Consider the following 22,174-nt stretch of genomic DNA (forward strand, 5'->3'; position numbering starts at 1 on the left):
GGCAAATTTTCCCCAAGATTGGTGTAGAGAACACTGAGCAAGATATGCAGAATAAACGCCCAGCCTCAATACCATAATGACATCCTAAAATTTTGGCAGCCATAGTGAATTATTTCTTAAACCTTCTACTCATTTGCATATCTGGACAGTCATAGAATTCTACTATTCCCAATTCGAAAACATTTTCATATGTGTTCCCTCTAGCTCATATCTTCTTCCCAACTTACTAATCCTCATTATTTCCTTCCTGACAATTGGGATGACTTTTTTGTGGGACTCCAGATTTTCAGCTTCTCACATTTCTAATGCATCCTCCTCAAGGCTCCCAGAACTCTATTTCTAAAGTCTAGACCCATGTCCCTGTTTGTTTATAATCCTCAATGGAGCCACATACCAAAGGTCTGTGTTTCTCCATTTTACCTCCCAGAAATCTAGTCATACATGACATCTTACCATTTCTCAGCTCTTCCTCATTCATCCACTCATTTCCCTTCACTCACTCTATACTCAGTTTAAAATTCACTTTGCTTTCACATCGCCATCTCTCTGACCTGTCTCAAGAGGCCTGAAAAGACCTCCCTCAATCCTAGATTTGTTTCCAGATACTTGTTTAGAGGCCCTTGGGGCATCTATTATATCAATTTTACTTCCTATTTAGTATGCAGAATATGTGCAACAAATATCTGGCAGATGTAGAAACATGGCTGGTCAATGTGTTTCTGGCTTGGAGAAAGTAGAATGGGGAAGGCTGTTGCCTGCAGCCAACTCTGCTTTGACCCCTGGCACCACATATGCTTCTTCAAATGCACCAGGAGTGATAGAAGAGCATCATATATCTTCTTGAGCACTATTAGGAGCAATATCTGATGCTGGGTACTGCCCAAAAATCAATAATGAATAAAAACACAAGAAGCAAAATAGTAGTTCCAAATGTGTCTTATGTCTCTGCAAACATCCCCTTACCTTGCCAGCCTTATGACCACCAATAGCATTATGCCCAGTTCTAGGTTTATTGGTCTTAACAGAGATGCCCATAGAAGCAAAAGAGTTTTGCAAATAACCCTTTTGGGGACTTTCCCATGATGCTCTGGTGGGCAGACGCACCCTCCTGCAGGGCACCAGGATTGACTCAGGGCCCTTCAGCAGTGCTGGGGTGGGGTGGGGGTAGGCTCCAGTGCTGCATCCAGTGATGCTTAGGGGACCATATGGTGCTGGGTCGATTGTGCTAAATCGACCCATATCCACACGATAACCAAGCTCATTGAGGTTTCTCGGGAGTTCAAGATGCCACTCTGTCTAAAGTTCATTGATTTAAAGAAGACCTTTGATTCTGTTGAGACTGAAGCGGTCATTGAAGCCCTAGCCAAACGGGGTGTTCAAACACAATACATCAGGATCCTCCGTGAGCTGTATTATGGATTCACTAACAGGATCTCACCATTCTACAGGGAGGTGATCATTGATGTCAAGAGAGGGGTTCGGCAGGGTGACACTATTTCACAGAAACTCTTCAGTGCCATCCTCGAGAAAGTCATGCGACGACTGGAATGGGAAGGAATGGGAGTGAAGATAGATGACCAGCAACTACACCACCTCTGCTTCGCTGATGACATCGTTCGTATAACACCAAACACCAGCCAAGCGGCAGAAATGCTAGCGGACTTCAACCGTGAGTGTGGAAGGGTCGTACTACAGTTGAATCTAACAAAGACAATGCTCATGAGAAATAGTCTCGTTCCTGATGTTCCATTCACTCTCAATGGTACAAACATCTCTGAATGCAACAGTTATGTGTATCTGGGTCGAGAAGTCAACATGACAAATGACCCAGCACCTGAATTGCGCAAGAGAAAAAGAGAGGAACGCCTTCAAGAATGTCAAAGAAATAGCTAAGAGGACAAAGAACCTCCGGCTCTGGGCACATCTCTTCAATTCCACTGTTCTTCCTGCATTAACATATGCTTCAGAGACCTGGGCTCTATGAAAACATGATGAGAACTCTATTCCGGTCTCCCAAAGAAGAATCGAAAGAGCTATGCTTGGAGTATCACGCTTCACTCAAATGAAAGAAAGAATCCGAAGTTCCGACCTTCGTCGACGGTCAAGAATCAGGGATGCTGTCTCGTTTGCCAAGGCGTCAAAAATCAGATGGGCTGGACATGTAATGATATTTGGAGACAACCACTGTACTAGAGCTGTTATCGACTGGATTCCACGGGATGTCAAAAGATCACGTGGCTGCCCACCTATGAGATGGTCAGACTTCTTTGTCAAGACCCTGAACGATCAGTTTGAGGCTCTTCATGTTCCTAGAATGAGCAGATGCCATTGGGCTACATTAGCATGCGACAGGGATGAATGGAGACATTGCTGGTGCCCGCTAGAGTGATAGATGATAACAGGATGTCAAGTGATCAAGTGATGGTGCTGGGGACCAAACTTTTGTCCATGCATCCTTCGTGCCCCCATTTCCTGCCCCTCAGTTTTCAAGGTTTTAAAATTTTACTTAATAAAACTCTCTTATCTCCTCTGCTATCAGCTTTTTCTTTTAATCCTACAAGTTTTCTCCCCGACATTCATGGCCAGTCCCCCAGCCCCACCCCCTCTGGCATTAGTGGTATTATCACAAAATTGCTCTAATTGGGTCCTGAAGTTCTGCATGTGAAACCAGCATTAAAAAAAAAAACGTTGTTGTTGTTGTTGAATCACTATGAGACTCACAGTAACAAAGGTGTTCATGATTGGGTTTCAGTCATACAATGTTCCAAAACTTATCCCTTCACCAGTGTGCATTTCCCACCAGCAATGTCCCCAGTTTCCCTCCTGCCACGACCCTCCCCCCACCTCCCACAGCCTGCCTCTATAGCAGACACTTTTTTCTTCTTTCTTTCTTTCTTTCTTTCTTTCTTTCTTTCTTTCTCGCTTGCTTTCTCTCTCTCTCTCTCTTTTCTCATGGACATTACTGTTTGCAATGCAGGTACTGAAAGGTTATCTTCTCTGTCCTTTTGCCTACTTTTAGCACTCAGTTCTTGTCAAGAGTAATCATTGTCATAGTGGTCCTTTATCCTAACTGCTTTTCCCCCAGTGCCCCCACCCCCCCAACTTGTGACAAGTTTCCAATCATGGACCAGTTTTCTTGGCCTATGTTTCTATTGACGTTGGGTATTAGTGTCATACTATGTTTTCTTTTTATATTCCACAAATGAGTGTAATTATACTATGACTGTCCGTCTCCTTCTGATTCATTTCACTCAGTGTGATAATCTCCATCTTCATCCACTTGTAAGTGAATTTACTGCCTTCAGCATATAGCTTCCTGATGCTTCTGATGCTAAAGTCTCTTTATAGCCCTGTTAAGGGGTCTCTCCTGCCTCCCATGCAGGTCGTCCTGTATCTTCTCTGCCCCCCACCTTCAACTTCCACTTTTCTGAAAGAATCTGTCTTCCTGGTATGAAGCTCACTGCTCCAGAGGTCTGTTACTGAGGTTTTAGGCTACCTCACCCTCTGCTTTTTTGTGTCTGTTCATTTTGTGTCTTCATTTTTTGGTTGTGTGTGTGGACGAAACCTCCTATTTTCCTGCTCTGGTTTAAGAGGAAGTTGCCTCTCCTGCGCCCCCTGTTGTATGTCTGTGTCTCTGCTGCCACCCAGGCATTTTCATCTTCTGCCAGGCTGCACATCATTCAGGTGAGATCTAAAATGAGCAAATGAATTGAGTCAATTCCCTAGTGCCTGTGGGCTCTGCACGGCCACTGGAACCATCAACTGCCACTCCTCTCCCACGCCGCACAGCACCAACGATTCAACAACCTTAAACTTTTTCTGGGCCTCTTTCCTGCGCCCCAAACCTAGCCGACTCCCATTTTATTACTCACATGGCCACATATTTCTTACCACGCCTACCTCATAATTGTTATGTCACTTCTGCTCTTCTCAATGATACTTTCTTGTCTGAGGTGAATGACTATTCTCATTTCTCATCTTCAAATATTCAGGTTATTCTCTTTCTTTCAACTCACTCTTTCTATCTGATATGACGATGATTCCTTCAAATGATAGAGCTTTTTCTCTAGGGGGCAGCTCAGTGAGGTTCACATTCACCCCTGAATCTTCACTCCCCATTTGTTCTGCCTGGGCTGATTCATGAGGATAATAATGCCGGTTGTTATTTGCAGGCAGCTTTCTCTGTGGCTCATCACAGCCATGGACATTCAGGTAACACTTCCATATCAGAGTTTCTGTCAGGAATTTAAGAATGAAGGTCTTTCTGTCCTGTTTCTCCACTTTTCCTGAGTCTTCAGTGTACTTCCCAGCAGATATGAGGACATACCCACTGTTGAAACTTTTGGGGAAGTTGCTTTCTTTTTAAGCACTGTAACACTATCATCCCATTGTTTATCAATTTAAAAAAATTAAACCTCTTATTTAATCACTATGTTTACAAAGGTGTCCCCACTAGAGTTCAGGCATAGGATGTTCTAACAACAATCCCGCCACCAGTGTCCACTTCCCCTGCCAATGTCACTAAAGTCTTCCTACCCACCAGCTCACCTCCTTCACTGGCATTTTTTAGAAGTTTAACTAGTGTAGCTTGGGTTCCTGGTTAAAGTAGTATCAGCTCTGTCCCACACACATTCCTTTGAACCAAACTCTATCACAGAGATTCCCAAACTTTTTTACCTACCACCGCCCCGGCCCCTACCCCCACTTTTTTCCAGTAAAATAGAAGACAACTCATCCACCACCTGGAAATTGAAATTATTTAAGTGGATAACCAGAAAGTAACCCCCAAATGCACCTGAAGAGACTATTCAGGGATAGGGGACAAATAAACTTTTTAGTGACTCCCAAAGGCCATTGTCATCACCACATTATTCTAACACATAGACTTATGGAAGCAGTGAAAGATAATATAAATTTCTATGAAGAAATAAATCTACATATTCTCAGAAAACATAGGAATAAACTTTTGTAAAGACAACTCTCTACTTCATTCATCTTTCCAGAGAAGGACTCAGAACTTCACCCAAGAACAAAGCCTTTCCCACTTCAAAACAAAGTTGTAATTCCCAAGATAAGTATGAGGGCGTTCCTCTGTTGTGTGGGCAAAGGGTGAATTCTTTAGGTCCTGATCTTGTTCCATCAACAGAAAGGATGCCATTTGACCTTGACAAATGATTAATCCCCCAATTTTTAAAAGACTGTTGAACTCACCAAAGCCACTATACTACTTTCTGGGTGGATGGCAACATAGACATTTTTTACTTAACATGGAGTGATAGCACAGCAGGTAGGGCATTTGCATTGCACGCAGCCAACATGGCCGACCAGAGTTCGATTCCTCCGCCCCTCTCGGAGAGCCTGGCAAGCTACCGAGAGTATCTCGCCCGCACGGCAGAGCCTGGCAAGCTCCCCATGATGTATTCGATATGCCAAACACAGTAACAACAAAGTCTCAAAATGGAGACGTTACTGGGCCTGCTCGAGAAAATCGATGAACAATGGGAGGACAGTGACAGTGATCCCAAGACAAGACTTGAGAAAAAAACATCTCTGATAAATGTTACTAAGAAAAACACCAGATCACTGCAGATAACTTGTGGCCCGTTAACCAGACCACGTTGCTTCCAAGCTCATCACAGGGGCTGTCTGGAACTCAGAACATCAAATAAGATCCACTATAGCTAAATCAGCCATCCAATGTTCTCCCTTCTGAGTAAGACAGCTGAGACACCTAGCCTTAGTCTTATTCTTTCCATTCAACTAAGTTAATAAAGAATGTCCTTTATCCAAATCTTAGAACTAGATGAACTCCACCCTTCCAGATGGATCTGCTTTCTCTTTATAAAAGAACAAAGGCACAAATTCCAACTACCTACACTTTAAAAAGGGAGAATTGTATTGCTATTATCCAGAGATATAAGCATTGCCACGGATATCTGCCCAACTTGCAGAGGCTGCAATTCTCAGTGCTTTCTGCCACACACCACCCTCTCTTTACCGCAGCAACTCAGTGGAATGCAGAGAACTAGTGGAAGAGGAGTGGAAATTTTTTCTGAAGGCTAAGTGACACACAGTCACACAATAACTCAATTGAATGAGCAGAATTACAGTTTTTGCAAACTGAAAGGCTGTCACTCAAAGTGACACCTGGCCTTTTGCTCATTGGACAGTCCATGCATGTAATATAATAGCTCCTCCAATTGTTGGCAAGAAAAGAGCAGGTACTAAAGGCAGCTCTGGCCTTGAATTCCAAAGAGCAGCAATAGTTCAGTATTGAGTTTTGTGCTTTGCAGTACCTGTGGTGTCACAAGTTAGAATGAAAAGGAGATAACTATAAATACTGAAGAGGAGGAAAACAGATCCTCCTTCACTTGAAACTGCATGAAGACAATTTCCATAACTTTTAGAGGGTGGAGAGGCTTAAGAACCAACATAATTTCCCTTACTACACATTCACAAAGGAAATGTTAGGATGTGAGAGGCCAAGAATTTTGAATGTGTATAGATGTATCTGCCAAATATTTGAAATCAGCCTTACAAATTGACTGATACTCACTGATAGCCAACAAGACTATCTGCTGTTGATAGAGGCTCTCCAAAGTTGCAGTAATGAATACAGTACAATACTAAAACCCGGGTTATAATTCATAAGGAACAAACAGTTGCTTTTCCAGGGCTTCCCCATCACTCAGTAATAGATTTTATCAGTTGGAATAACTAGACCTAGTTCTACAGTCGAGGATATCACAGTGGCTATACAGCAATAATTGCTGCCCTAATGAAGCTAAAATATTACATGGGAAAACAGGAAAAAGAACAATATACAATAAAACAGAGAATATATTAATGGGGGATAATTGTTCTGCAAATATATAATAAAGTCAAATATCTTAGCCCAGTTTAGGTTCATAAAAGTTTTTAGTGAGAGTTTACTTTTTATAGTAGAGTGATCAAAGATTGGCTTGCCAGAGTACTGAGCTCAAGTAAGGGAACAATCAGACGTAAATGCACTGAGCCCCGTGCTACTAGAAATATACCTGCTGCATCTTATTTTCAAAAAAAATTTAAAAAATATTCAAGAAGACTAATTCAGAGAGATGTTTTAATAATATTTGGGAGCAAAGGACTCAAGGCAGAGAGAAAAGCCATAATGAATGCTCTGAGGAAAGAACACACCTGACAAATCTAAGGAAAAGCAAAGAAGTTATAACTAGAGACAATGAAGAATTCCAGAGAACAATTTGACCTGGGTTGTGTTAAGTTGTGTAGTTTTTTCTTCATATTATGGACTAAATGAGACTAGGGTTGTTGTACATGAGGCATTATAGGATCTTCATAATTTTTAATAAGATTCCTCTGAATAATATGAAAAGAGAATGAAGGTGACAAAAGTAATCAAACCAGCCAGTCACGAGGCAGCTGCAACAGAAGACAAGAAGCAGCAGTAGCTTGGACCTGGCTGGACATCCAAAAAAAGAAAATGGCAAGTGGTAGTTGTCTGGAAATATATTTTGAAGATATAATCAATAGACTTCCTATGTGTGGTAAGTGAGGAGAAAGATAAAATAAGAATGTTTTCAGGTCTTCTGATTTTGTAGTTGCTGTTGTTTGTCTGTTTGGGCTTTTTGTTCTTTTAGCTAGTGGATATAGGAAATAATGTGAGCACAGAGGATTCAAAAGTTCAAGTGAAGAAGAGAAAAAAGTCCAAGAATAAAGTTCAAGAGAAATAAAGTTTCTTGTGATCAAAATGAGATGTGTCTGTTATAGACCTAAGTGGAAACATTTATTTTTATATTTTATTTTTAGTGGAAGCTTTAGTAGGCATGGAATGTATAATTCCATTAATCTCTAGTTTGGAGATATAAATTTTGGAGAAATCAGTGTAAATATGACATGAAAAACAATATTCCAAGTAAGTAGCACAAAGATGCATTTCAATATTTAAGAGATAGATAGATATGAACCACCTCTGCTGCCATGTAAGCTCATCTACTGTCTTGCTCCAGTGATTCATAAATAAATCTCAAAAGATATAAAGCAGCCGCAAAAAATTCTTAGACACCCATTCCTGGCTGAGTCCCCCCCCACACACAAGCACTTTGGAGAGAGGCAGGCCAGCACCCATGAAAACAAAGTCCCCTGAAGTCTCTCTTCAACACTCCACAATCACTGCAATGCTCCAGCCAAACTTTATCATCGAGGGACTGAACCAATTCAAGTACTGGAAGAGCCCCTGTGATGAAATCTCCAGACTTTCTCCTGGTGGGTATGAGCTGCCTCTCACAACTTCCCTGTTCTTCCAGAAGCTCTGAAAGTCATTTTCACAACGTAAAGCTTCCACCCAGTTAAAAATTTAACTTAATTTATACCACCTAGTTAAAAAATCTGAATTTCCTGGAGCTACATTTTTTATCAGGCTGGAGTCATAGTGCAGTGTGTAAGGCATTTGCCTTGCACATAGCCGATCCAGATTCGATTCCTCACCCCCTCTCGGAGAGCCTGGCAAGCTACTGAGAGTATCTCACCCACATGGCAAAGCCTGGCAAGCTCCACATGACATATTCTATATGCCAAAAACAGTAACAGCAAGTCTCACAATTTGTTGTGAGACTTTTAAATCATTTTTAATCATTCTGTTAACAATTTTATTGGTAACAAGCAATATGCAATAAATCATTGTGGGTCTGTAGTGGGGGCAGGCTTGAAAGGTGACTGGGAAAATTGGAGACAATGATAGAGGGAAGATGGCGGTGCTGGGATTGGTTTTGGAATAGTGAATGCCTGTAACAAATCATCATGAACTGCTTTGTAAACTACAGTATTTAAATAAAGTGTAGGGGAGCAAGGGGAAGAGATAGAAAGATAAGCAAGAGCTAGCTAAGAGAAGTGATCACAGTGGTAGAAGGTATATCAGATACCTTGTTAAAAACATATTCCCAAATCTGATGATTCACAATAATTTCAACAGGTAAGCTATGAGAAGTATCATTACTACTAGCAGGAGACTACTACAGTACTTGATATTCATTCAAACTTGTATTCTGCAATTCAGAATGATTTATCTTAGATACCATGTCTCCCCAAAACTCTTCTAATCAAGGCCAGAAGCAAAACCCATCAACTTTCAGAAGTGATACCAACCTCCCACTGAGTCTATATTTAGCTGGTGTTATAAGAGAAAAAAAAAATGCATGCTCCTTTAATTCTTTTCTCACACAGGACTGACAGCTACCAAAGTCTTTGTTAAAACAGCACAAAAGCAAAGTGGGGTTGTCCTTCGTTTCCCATTAGGAGAGTGCTGATATCTACAAAACCTGAGTAGCTGGACAATGAAATGACTCTATTTATTATTGCCATGACACACCTGAAACAAGGAAAGAGGTCTCCAACATCACCGTACCAACTTCTTAAGGTTCACAATCAGCTTCCCTGGTGAGGAAAACTTTATTTGTTTCGTGTGTGTGTGTGTGTGTGTGTGTGTGTGTGTGTGTGTGTGTTGGGGGTAATGCGGTGGTGGGCACTGTGGGTAAGTGATGAAAGTACAGCTGCCCAAAACATGTGATCATTTAGGCCTAAAACAAATCAAATGGCTATTGGTGTTCCTAAAGTTTTTCAGAGTTCCCCCGCCCCACGCCTCTGTTCTTCCAAAAATATTGTGATGATTTGGCAATAAAATACAAATAGGGTTGCCTATTAATAATAAATTGTCTACAATTTTCAGATTGATGAAACTTCAGTCAGCTGCCCCCTGGTGGCTAGCCCAGAGTTCCAGTTGTTTCCCAGTGAACACTGGAATATGGACATGCCTCTCCTGTATTCACAGTAATCACTGCAAACACTGAATCTCAGCTATTCTCCATGGTAGTCCCTGGTGAGCTTGAAGACAACCAGAATGTCTATAAATCCTCACACACTTGGTGCGTCCTTCTTCCCTGGCTCCAAATCATCCAGTGCTCACTGTGACCACATTGGAGACCTTTACTCTAGTCCTTGGATTGTAGAGATTCCCCTCTGCCCCTGGGCTCCAGGCAGGATCTCACCCAGTCACACAGCTGAAGCCCAGTACTTGAGATTGATTCTCCACCAATGAGGTTCCACAGTGGGAATCAATAAGCCCATGTATGGCCGTCATGGGATGCTTCTTTCCCAAAACAATACCAGTTTCTTCAGTGAATGAGTACCCATGACTCGAAATAGAGGGAAAAATATTTTCATCTGTTGTTCACAGAGGAATTTCTAAATTCCTCTGTTGACCACTGAACAGAGGAGTGTTTACCTACCTCAGTCCTTAATCTCGCACCAACTAACAAGATACCGTAGAGAGCAAAGACTCTTGACACCACACCTACCCCTATCACACAACAGTCCCCTTGAAAGCCAAATGCAACTACCATTTTCCCTCTTAAGAACTGGTAACTAGCATATTGATTACTTTAACTCTTTCTGTTAGCGGTTGACCAAAAATCAATGACACAGTTAGTGAAATGAGTCACATACAAGGAAAAGGTTTTCTCTTCCTCTCTCCTATTTCTCACCTTCAGGTCTACCCTGACATTCACTCCTCCATCCCTATGATCTTATATTCTCTAGCTAATAGTTACTGCTTTTTACTTCACTATACTCTATTTGACACCACATAACCTATCCTAGAACAGAAGAGGACTGGAATAAAAGTGTTTCCATAAACTCTTCTAGCTTGATGTTTGGCTAATCTGTCATTCAATAAATGAGTAAATCTATGTTCTCTGTGAACAGCCTACAGATGTCAATCATTTCTTACTCTATCTAATCAAGTTCTGTAATAATAGTTTCACACCAAATTTCTCCTACACTTCTGCATTAACCAACTATAGATGTGCTTTACAGATAAATATATATACATTTATATGCAAAGAAGATTAAAAAATTCCAACTATGTCACGTACTTCCTCCCTTGAAATGGCCACAACTGACCATAATTAAAGTATCTTTTAACTTTACTCTTGTGTAACAATTTGAGCCCCAAATTCCACACATAGCCCAAATATAGCTGACTCTTACTAAGCAGGGTCTTTGTATAGAATGCAAGCAACCCTGTCCCCAACAAAAACATCAAAAGACAAGAAAAAAATACCATCTGACCACAGAGGATTGAAGTAATTTGTCGCTCTTCATTGTGAATTGTGAATTGTCTTTAGTGAGTGATGAGGAGTATTCATAGACAATTTTGCATTCTCCCTAAAAAAATATTTTTGTGTCACTCTCCTATTTTCTTGCTCATGTAAATTCTTCTTTCTGCCACCCTGTGCTCATTACACATGTTTCTTTGCTTCCCACTCTACCTGGCATGTCTAATGTCTCTATGGAGCTGAGTTTGACTTTTGATAAGAGTGCTCTTTTCATAACAAACAGCTCTTACAAGAATTATGTTGAATATAAGAATGAATGCTCCACCTTGTTAAACTTTCAATTTCTAAGCTGTACAATCATTCACCTGCCACCTAGCCACTAAAATTATTGTACAAATAAAAGTGGTTTTCAATCACTGCGTCAGCAAATCTTTTTCTTATTTTCTTATTTTAAGCCTCAAAATCAATTGAAGATGGTCTTAGGTGGAAAAGAGGGTGATGGGGAGGGGAATCTTGACATATAGTAGACTGCAGACATACTCTATCACTGAAAATATAAATTGATGAAAAAGCTAATTCGGAGTAAGATAATTGCATCTTGCTTAGGATGGACATGTGTCTTATACCAAGACAGGAACTCTCCTACTGTAGGCATACTACATTGTCATTTGTTTATTTACATCTTTGCAATAAAGACTACCCAATCCAGGTGCTGAATTCCTGATTTTCTCTGGCTGAGTTCATGGCCTAGAGGCCCATTTTCAGAGACCAATGAATCTTATTCGACTAGGTCTGAGCGTTTAGGCTCTGGGAAGAATACGAAGAACTTTGATGGATCATCACTAAAACTGAGCTGTGTTGAAAAGTTATAAATCTTCACCTTCCCTCAGGCTTTGATGAAACTGATTTCTTAAAAGATCATCTGAGTCACCAAGCTGTCCTGAGCCCCCAAGAGTACATTAAGGAAGAGGACATCATCCAGCAAAAATGTAAACAAGCGTAATACACATTCCAGGCAAATGAAGTTCAGGCACCAATCATCTCAGATAAATGATAAACAAATGATGAGTTACATGTAAATCTACAATGTTGTCAAAACATGGCCCTTTTAATCCCAGATAAATGATGAAGTTTAGAAAAGGAGATTTTTGAGGGTCATAGAAGATTGTTTAAACATACATGGAGAGTGGTTTAAGTGCTAATCCAGTGCCATTTATGTAAACTGCATTTCTATCATCAGTCTTTGCTGCATAAAAATTGCCTCATCATTTTATAAAGTCATAGACCTAGTGGAAACTAGTCCCTGCTGGAAACCAATTTTTCACATTAGCTTGAAACTTTTAAACTCCCCTCGGCATATACATTGTGACACTGTCTTGAAAACCTCTGCTAGGTTGGGACAAAGTTTAAAGCACTTCACAACTTTTATAGGGTGTCACTCTCTATCTGACTCGAAAAGATCTAATGATACAGAACTGCTCCCACATCAAGATGTTTCACAAGATACTTTATAAATGAATCTGGATTCCACTGAAGCTGTTACACATCTGCTTTGCTTTACAAGCGAAGAACACAAACATGCTGAGGGTTTCAGTCCAAACTCTTTTTGCAAGCAAGAAGGAAATGCAGAATGTTCAGCTAATTGCTAAGAGGAAATCCATATGTGTTATTTGCTTTCCATGAAAGGACAGGTTCTCTTGCTATTTAATTGATGAAATGTTGTACACAAAACTGACAGTGATTAATACCATTCTGAGATGCCATTTTAAGAGCTGTAAGTGTAATGCTCTGGAATATGTTCTTTGACATTTACATTGCTATTTGCTAGGTATAAAATCTAGTTCTTGCCTTAAGCATTTATATTGGGGGGAAAATGTTAAGTAATTTCAAATGGCAGTATCTTACTGCGGAGCCAATCTTCGAAACGCCAGAAGCTGATCGCTTCGTCCCTGATTTCCTTGTTAAAAAATAAACAAGTAAACATTATGCTATGGATCCATTGAATATTTATCAAGCATCCAGAAGTTATTTTAGGTGCTTTTCCCTTGATGCTCATCTCCCTGCAGAGAGACCACATGGGTATTAAACGGTCCAAATCCAAGGGCTATATAGTAAAATAAATGAATTTTTAGAAGCTTTTCCGCCCATGGGTCTCTCCACACACATGCCAGATGCATCAGGGAAGTTTGCACTCCTGTGAGCCTCAAGACATTACAAAATGACTCTCACATTTCCTTATTTCATGCACTCTTGAAAGGAAAAAGGGTTCAAGCCAGGGTTTTCCTTTGTAATCTTCAGCACAGAGAAAGATATGAAGGGCTTGTGTTTTCTTCAAAGGATTCACAGTTCATTATACTTAAGCTTTCTGCAGTCCTTTGACCTGGGTGAGTCTCCCCACCAGAGTGCATTATGGCCGTCCCAAATCACTTATATCTAACAGAGATAACCGAGTCTCTCCTTCCTATCTGCCTTAGACATTATTTCTGATATCACGAGTATTCAGACACCAAAATTTTACAAACCAAACCACGCAAAATAAATCCAACAAATCCTATTGCTTAAGAGTCTTGATAAGAGGCACCACCAAGCTCTGATGTGCACTTTCCTGGGTCATGGGGAGCTGGAGACCGGTATCAACAGCACAAGCAATTTCACAGGAGTCAAGCAAGTAAATACCATGGGAGAAGAAAGGTGGCATGAAGGTAATAGTCTCGTTTTATTCTGTTCTATTCTGATTTTTGTGCCACACCCTAGTGCTCAGGGAGTATCTGCAGGCCAGTGCTAGGGGCCCTGCACTGCACAAACAATAAGCTGTTGCTGAGAGAACCATGAGGTGCCTGAGATGGAAACCTCAACCTCTGACAAGAAGAAAGCATAGGTTCTCTGAGTTGTGTCCCCTGCCCATACTGTTAAAGGCTTCTATCTTATACTATTGCTTTAGATACAGTAGCAATGCAAGAAAGTGATAGCAAGCAGCAGTGGCCTCGGAGTCACAGGGATTTTCTGAACCTGTGGGAAACTTACCTTTCTAAAGGGGGCAAGACAAAAGTAGAGAAAAAGAAGAAAAGTGCCTGCCATAAAGGTAGTGGGTGGGGTGGGGTGGGGTGGGGGTGGTGGGAGGGATACGTGGAAATTGGTGTTAGGAAATGGTGGAGGGATGGGTCTTTGATCATTGTGGGACTGAAACTCAATCATGAAAGCTTTGCAGTTGCATACCATGGTGACTCAATAATAATAATAATTATTATTATTATTATAACAATAATACACATAAAAAAATAAAGGGAGCAAGAGAGTAAGTTCCACTCCTTTGTTTTGCAGGCAAAATTATAAACCAGGATTGTCAGGCTTTGTGGTTTCCCAAAGAGCTGAAAAATTGTGAATTTTATGTGATTTCTCACAATGCTGAGATATTTAGGTGACTAAAAAAAAATTTTTTTTAAAAAAAGCAATCATTTGGTGGAATCAAAGTGTTCAGTTCAAATCTCTCCTGTGAACTAGATCAGGTCCAAAGGGCAAGCATTTGCGTCGCAAATCTTTGAAATGGGAAAAAAAATCTGATTTTAATATAAGCAAAAGATTCATTTTTACTTAAATTAGAGCTTTGTTGCTAACACTCTGTTATTCATGTCTGTCCTGCTATTTCCTTCAGAGTCAGATGGAAAACATCTACAAGAAGCTCATTCTCTAGATCATCAACATAAATACCAATAACCAACTGGGGATCAATTCAACTCTTCAGGAGTTCTTCAAGACACAACAAATCGGAAAGAAGATGGAAGATGATCAGATGCTTGTCCTGAGGTGATGCTAAAAAGTCTGACATGGAAAAAAGGCTTTAGTAGGCATTTCAAAATTTTTTAAAGGGGGGGTTATTTTAGGGGCAAGAAAAACAGTGATGTAAATATGGAAGCCATTCAGTGACCTTCTGACATGTATGAAATTCCTCCATTGTCCTCTCCCGATGTCCAGGCCAATAGCACTGTGAGCAACAGTTTATCTCTGTTTCCTCCCAGCCTATCTTTCTTCCTCAGAGTATCTGTGGCACACACATTCACACACACACACACACACACACACACACACACACACACCACATACACACACACACACACACACACACACATACCTCACTGTTCAAGGATCAAGCAATCCACTTGCAATAGCCAACAGGAGGCCACTATGCCAGTTTCTGTTCTAGTCTGAAGATGCTGAGCAAAGGAAAAAAAGTGAACTCTCCCTCCATTCAAATCTCCATCCTTGCTAATGGGAGGATGGAGGCTGTCTTGTGCCAGCCGCTTTATGGTTTGACTTTGACAGATCAGTATCAACCAAAATAGCTATAGGCCAACCAGTTAAAAAGAAAATGTGTAGACCCAGAGATTCATGCCTGCTGGTGAAAACTTAAGCAGGCATGTGGGTAATATGAGTCTGAAAAGCTGGCAGCCCGCAGTCTTTTTGAAGTGAAGAGCAAACAAGTTGAGGATTTTTATAATGCAGGCTTTGTCCGGTAATTCAGCCAGAAGCTTTACCAATACAGCTGCTTCCAAAAACTAAAACACATGGGGCCGAAAGCATTGCAACTTAAAGCAAACAAGACTCGCAGTCAGGGCCAGCATTCCCAACAGCTGAAGGGTAGACACGCTCTGCCACTAAAAATAAAGCCGTGGCTGAATTCTGAATGTCTCCCAGACAGACCAAAAGTAAATGCTGATAGATGATGATAAACTGTAAAGAGAACAACTGAAAGAGCCTGTGATTAGTATTTGAAGTACTAGCCACCAAAAAAAAAAAAAAAAAAACCCTCTCCCGATGTGAAATATAAGAGTTGAAAGAATATCTAGGGAGGAAATGCCAGTTAAAAAAATAATGCTTCAAATAGGATATAAAGTTTAGTTGTTTTATGTGAAATATGTAGCAACTACTACCCTCTGCCATTCTACCTTAATCACTTAATCACAATCCCCGTTATTCATCGATTTACTCGAGCGGGTGCCAGTAACGTCTCCATTCATCCTGGTTGCGTGCTAGCATAGCCCAATGGTATCTGTTCGTTCTAGGAACATGCAGAGCCTCAAACCGATCATTCAGGGTCTTGACGAAGATGTCTGACCATCTTGTAGGTGGGCGTCCACGTGATCTTTTGATGTCCCGTGGAATCCAATCAGTAATGGCTCTAGTCCAGCGGTTGTCTGTAAACCTCATTACGTGTCCAGCCCATCTGATTTTTGATGTCTTGGCAAATGAGACAGCGTCCCTGATTCTTGAGCGTTGACGAAGATCAGAACTCCGGATTCTATCTCTCATTTGAGTGAAGCGTGATATTCCAAGCATAGCTCTTTCGATTCCTCTTTGAGAGACACGAATAGCGTTCTCATCCTGTTTTCGTAGTAAGCCATTCTACCTTACTCCCAGGAAATTGTGTGGGGGGGGGATATAAAATATGCAATTCTTTTATTTGTGTTCAGAAAAAAAGTTACACATATCCACTTAGTCATTATTCCTTACAAATTTGTTTGTCCCCTTAGTACCACACCCATCCTAGTTCCCACTTCTATTTCAGGATGCTGGGAATTGAACTCAGGGTTCCTGCAGAGTTAAAATGTGTGCTCTACCACTGAACCACAGCCTATGACATTTTAGCCTTCAGATCCATTGAAATTGAGCCTTCAGAGACATAAGCTACTGAATCCTCTCAATAAGAGAGGAAATACTTTTGTCAGAATTCTAGTGGCAAAGATCACAAATAGACAGGTCAATCAATTTTCAAATGATTGTCCAAAGCCCCAAATACTAGAGATCAGCTAGGCTAAGGAGATGTCGGATTCTCTCCTGCAAATGGGTCAGTTCATGACCTTCATCCTAAAAGGAACCTTGAGGTAGGAGAGATAGTACAGCAGGTAAGCATGCAGATGACATCAATTCCAACCCAGCACTATATATGTTCCAGCAAGCCCCACCAGGAGTGATCCTCAAACACATAGCCAGGAGTAATCCCTGAGCACTTCCAGGTGTGACCTTCAAAACCCAAAAAGGAAAAACATTAAAACAAAAAAGAAACTCTCAAGCTTCCAAGAGGTATCTCCCCCTCAAAAAAAAAAGACATTAAATCTACTAGACCACTCGGTGATGAGAAAAAAGCTAAGGCACTAAATGGTAGGTAGATTATAAGGGGGTGAAGAGACTGTATCAGCCAGAGCACATTCTTCTGAGAAGATAATTTGTGTTCCTACATCTATCTATATGATAGATTCCCCGTTACAGTAATTATTATGAATTATAGATAAGCACTCTGTGTGTAATGTTCTGCTCTCCATTTCCTACAAATCAAATTACCAAGGGTTATATTGGATTGTGGATGTATTTAGAAAATCCTTTTATGGTTGTTTGTTAAGTTTCCCTTTGCCAAGAGGCTCCAGCCTCTCCTTTGACCAGATGTTTCAAAAGTAACCAGCCTGACAAGACCCCTGCTCTGCGGGAGGAAGCTGGAGCAGGGTGGGGCTGGGTGCACTCTGGAATCACCCCCTGGAACACAAGGGAGAGAGGGCCATCCTGACTGGGAGATAATCATGCACCCCAAAGGTGGGCGTGTGGTAACTAACCAGGAATGATTTGGTAAATGTTCACAATGAATACGGTTTGAGGAGGGCAGTGAAGAAAACCAACTGACCAATTCCAGTTCTTTCCTGGGATGTTCAACAGTGGGGTGTAAGGGGCCATCTCAGGGGTAAATGAGCTATAGATGCCATTGTAGATACCCATAGACCCACCAAGGAGTTTTAACTACACACTAATCCTCTGAATTCCTTAAAAAGAATTCCCTCACATTTAAAATCTTTGATCAGTTTATCAAATCTGAATGTGAATATATTCTCAGACACTTCGATCATGATGAGTGTCTTGGATTATATGTTAAAGTTGGAAAACCACAATAATCTATACAACTCTAAGTGTAAAAGGTGAAAAGTACCAACGTTAGAGGGGGAAAACCTATTGGGCTAACCTCATCTTCCACGGACATTTCTTTTCATAAGAACACCTTGCTATAAATTTATGTTGTCCTCCCCCAAACTCAAGACCCTTTCCAGGACATATTTTCAGTTGACACCTAATTGTCACATGAAATAAATCTTCCTGTGAGGTTAATGACAGCGAAGATACTCTTGTAAAAGCAGTTGACATTTATTCAACATTTTGTGTGTACCAGAACTCTATATACCATGCATATGCTATTTAATTACAGCATCTCATCAGTCTCATGAGATTGCTAGTCATACTGTTATTTTCATCTGACTGGGAACTATAGGCAGAGAGATCGAAGAATACTTCTATAAGTTTGTTTTTAAGAAATGGTTTCAGGGTCAGGGAGATAATAGATGATTCAGGATGCATTTCTTGTGTACTCCTGACCCTGATGTTTGATCCCCATTATCATAACCTCCCCTATAGCACAAGCCAGGGAACCCAGAGGACACTTTGGCACCATGGGGTCCTAGCACTGAAGCACTGACACACCTGGCCATTATCTGAACCAGCACACCCTCAGATCAATGAGCCCTGCTTGAGAGCACACCCGCTGACAAAAAATAAAGTAAATGGGTTGCTATTCCACTACTGTTGCTTTAAACTGGAACCCTTCAGAACCTATTAGCATTCACATTCGCATTCACAGCTATTATTTCTATTTTTTCCAAATATTTTTATTTTAGATTATTAGGTCTTGGTCGATCTCTGCCTTCATTTATAAAACTTAGGATTCTGCAGTTTTAAGGGGTTGGTCAAGCTTACCTGGTAACTGGTTTGGGTAAATGTGGAAGATGAGGGGCAGCAAGGTTCTATTTTCTTGCCCAATTTCAACCTCCATCAGCAACTTTATTTTCATACGCAAGATTGAGGTAGAACGTTTCTTTTGCAGAAATCTTCTGAGTTGTTGAAGATTTTCAGCAGAAATTATAAACTGCTAACTCATGCAGGCTACACCTATGTTTTTCTGTTTGGCCCCCAAAGACTTTTTGTATTGTTTGAACTTGGCATACATACCAACATTTAAAAATGAGGGTGCTCTACACAGTAGAATACTATTCAGCGGTCAGGAGAGATGAAATCATGAACTTTGCTTATAAATGGATAGACATGGAGAGTATCATGTTAAGTGAAATAAGTCAGAAAGAGAAGAACAGACATAGAAGGACTGCACTCATTTGTGGAGTATAAAACAACATAACATGAGGCTGAAACCTAAGGATAGTAGATACACAGGACAGGTAGATTGCTCCATAGCTGGAAGACTGCCTCATGAGCAAAGGGGAGAAGGCAGTTGGAATAGAAAAGGATCACTAAGAAAACATGGGCTGAAAGAATCGGTCAAGATGGGAGATGTGTGCAGAAAGCAGATAAAGGACCAAACATGATGGCCTCTCAGTAGCTATGTAGCAAAACAATGCCCAAAAGTAGAGAGAGAACATGGGGAAATTGTATGCCATGGAGACAGGGGGAGGGTGGGAAAAAGGGGGATATACCGGGGATATTGGTAGTGGGGAATGTGCACTGGTGGAGGGATGGCTGTTTGATCATTGTGTGATTGTAAAGCCAAACATGAAGGCTTGTAACTCTCACCGTGATTCAATAAAATTTTTTTTAAAAAATCTCAGGTACCAAAAAAAGATGTATGTGTAAGCACTGGGCAGGCCTGCCCCAAACCAACTGGGAATCACAGCCTACATGGAATGTGTATTCTGCTGTTTCCCATGATTCACACCTCACTCAGCAATGCAGTATACGTACCCGCCCACAGAGATGTTGGTATTTCTGGTTCCTGGGTCAGATTACCTTTGGGGTTCTCCCTACTATCAGATATATTGCCGACTGAAGTGCAAACTTATTAAAACGAGGGCTTTGTGTAGTTTATCCTCAATATTCTTCCACTTCCTATCTCTATCCCCTCACTCAATACCTAGTCCAGCAGACAAACAAACACAGAAATGAAAATGCTCAGTGCATACTACAGATTCAGTAACCACTCTTCATGCTGAACGTGATTCTATATTATAGTACTCGATACATTTTTTTCACATTTTGTTGAAGAATCTTAAGCCCCAATTTCTCTGCCCAAAGGTATGGATTTTTTAGTTTATCTTTTTATTTTATTTTGTGAGAAATCAAAAAAAATTAATTGAATTACAGTGAGATACACAGTTCCAAGGTGGTTCATGATTGGGCTTCAGTTATACAGTGATCCAACACCCTTCACCAGTGTACAAGGAATGCATTTCTAATGGTGTACTTTCCTCATGCAGCATGCCAATTTAGCCTGGAGGAAATCTGGAGTTGAAAGACTTTGTTGGCAAAGCAATTTATTTCCAATAAACAAAGACTCACCTGCTTAGCTCCACTAGTTAAAGCTTATTAGAAGGATTTTCTTGATACAAAAGAGATAGGCATGTCACAGAGCACCCTTAGAGATGAGTGTTTGATAATAAGAATTCAGTGCATATCCACCAGTGGCTACTGACTTTGTTGGCCCTTTAGCGGCAGGAATAAGTTTGACTCCAGCCTGGATGGCAGGGATTCAGTTCCTTCCTCTGTCTACCCTTTCCTCTGGTATCAGTTAACCACTTCTACTTGCTCTTATTTCTCTTTCAGTTTCTGCTTACTCATAAATTCTGTTTTCTTATACCATCAGTTTACTCATCTTTCCCGTTGCCACAAGACCTCTTCTTGTGGTTCTCTGAGCATATACGCCCTCCAAAACCAACTAATCACTCCCTCCTCCCATGCCCTAGTTCAAATTCCTGAGCTAGAACATCTGACCCAACTAATCACCATTTTGCCTGTTTGGGCACTTTCTCATGCCAAACCATCTCATAGGATAGTGGCCAGTTTTGGGACTGGTTGGAATAAGACCACCCTGGTCCAGTCAAATCGGTCTATAAGAGGGGGGCTCATGACCACCCGGGGCTGCACCCACAGCCCACTTGTGGGTAAAGCACTTTCCCTCAGAAAGAAGCTATGACTATGGCAGCCACACTCAGGGACTTATCCCAGAGGATCTTTAGCTTCAATTCAGAACATGCCAGCGTCTCCATCATTGAGGATGGTTTCCCTCTGAAATATAAACCAAAGCTAACACTGTATTACTAGAACATTCTTGTTCATATGGACTCTTAAACCAGAAGACCTCAGGGGATCTTTGTGGTTCTTACATACTCTGTGATGACAATTTACTTTAACAAGATAAGGCATATACTCCATATGCACAGACTTCAATTGTTTGGGGGTATCTTAACTGACTTTCATGCATTATCCAGGCTAAAATTCCAATGAATTATACTAACAAACGTTTAAAACTCTTTATCAAGTTAATTATCATGGCTTCAAACATAATATATATCAAGTTAATTACCATGATTTCAATATACTATATATTTGCATATATGTAATATATTTGAATCATGGTAATTAACTTTATATTTGTGTATGTATGCAAAGGAAAATCAATGGTATTAGCCCAGCCCAGATCTGCCTCCCAAACACTATTTCTATCTAACTCATATCCATCTATATGTCTTAAAGTTAATTTTACAATATTCCAAAGCTGATAAAATTCTTTAAGTCTAAGCTTATTTGCCAATAATTAACACACTCTTTCTCAACCATCATTGTTCAAAATATAAATTAGGTAATTACCCCTGATTTTACCTCTCCTAGGCTCACAGTCCATCAGTACTTGCTATTTCTCCTAAATCTTACTTCCCAAATCTCTCATAACTCTGTCTCTAGTACCAACCTCCACTACCAGAGTAAACTAATTTTAACTTCTCAGCCTTCTGCTCCTGTTCTCCCTAATATTCCCTCTGAATAGAACACTATTATCCAATTCCTCTGACCTATATCTTAAACTTTGACCTATATCTTAATTTCATCAAGAATCTCTTCAGAGTTCCTTGTTCCCAGAGCCTTCCCTACCCACTCTGGGACAGATACCCTTTCTATGCTTCCTAGTGCCATTTATCCTCTACCACATCAAGTTAGCAGTTGCTTATTTGTTTTTCTGTAACGGTTACTAA

The sequence above is a fragment of the Sorex fumeus genome, unplaced genomic scaffold (assembly GCF_029834395.1).
Source record: "Sorex fumeus unplaced genomic scaffold, SorFum_2.1 ptg000131l, whole genome shotgun sequence".
In the NCBI taxonomy this organism is placed as follows: Eukaryota; Metazoa; Chordata; class Mammalia; order Eulipotyphla; family Soricidae; genus Sorex; species Sorex fumeus.